The 1019-nt window shown below is 44.3% G+C and overlaps 1 non-coding gene across 1 annotated transcript; it reads right to left on the minus strand.

Moving 5' to 3' along the window:
- Window positions 1–508: 508 nt before the first annotated feature.
- LOC119931162 lies at window positions 509–646 on the minus strand. The gene has a single exon (XR_005452019.1). It is a non-coding gene; the product is annotated as a small nucleolar RNA SNORA7 (small nucleolar RNA).
- Between the last annotated feature and the right edge of the window lie 373 nt (window positions 647–1019).

Below are 1019 nucleotides of genomic sequence, written 5' to 3' on the forward strand. Positions count from 1 at the left end.
CCTAGTCTGCTGTCTGACCTTGGGCAAGTCACTTCATTTCTCTGTGCCTCAGTTTCCTCATATGTAAAATGGGGGTTAAGATTGCGAGCCCCATGTGGTACAGGAACTGTGTCCAACCCGATTTCACCCCAGCACTTAGCACAGTGTCCCACATACAGTAAGTGCTTAATACCAGAATTGTTATTATTATTGTTAGAATGGATATCTATAATGGTATTTCCAGAAGGTAAGATCTGCAATACAACAGCCTGATTATTCTGGGACCCGAAAACATTTGGCAATTTCTTTTGGCATTCAGATAGTTTCCCATTTGTCAGTTCTTGTCTTATGCTGTAGAGTTGTCTCTGACCCATGTCTCCCAGAACACCCCGCCTCTACCTGCAATCATTCTGGTAGTGTATCCATAGAGTTTCCTTGGTAAAAATACGGAAGTGGTTTACCATTGCCTCCTTCTGCATAGTAAACTTAAGTCTCCCATGCCACTGCTGCCCAGCACAGGTGGGTTTTGACTTGTAGCAGATTGCCTTCCACTTGCTAGCCACTGCCCAAGTTAGGAATGGAATGGGTAAGCCTCTGCTTGACTCTCCCTCCCATAGTCGAGACTAATAGAGTACTGCAAACTCTCCAGGTGTGATCCTGAAAGGCCATTTGCCAGTTACCAGTGGCTATGTGGATTTTATAATAACAAAGAAGATGTTGTAATATGCTCACTAATTTTACCACAGTCCCTTGTTCCTTTAACACAGTTCTAAGGCAATGTGATTGTATTTCAGCAGGGATGTTCATATTGAGGGAATTTCCCTTCTCACACTCACTCTACTCTCATGTTTACATCTCCCAGAGCACCAGAGGACAAGCCTGGAAAAAAAATAGATATTAGATACGCCTAAATCTGGGCACCTGGATGCATGTGGTTGGAAATGAGGTTGCAAGAAGCAGTGTGCCAAGTGGAGAGACCATGAGCCTGGGAGTCAGAAGGACCTGAGTTCTCATCCTGACTCTGCCAATTGTTTGCTTGT

Source organism: Tachyglossus aculeatus, chromosome 7, assembly GCF_015852505.1.
Source record: "Tachyglossus aculeatus isolate mTacAcu1 chromosome 7, mTacAcu1.pri, whole genome shotgun sequence".
Lineage (NCBI taxonomy): Eukaryota > Metazoa > Chordata > Mammalia > Monotremata > Tachyglossidae > Tachyglossus > Tachyglossus aculeatus.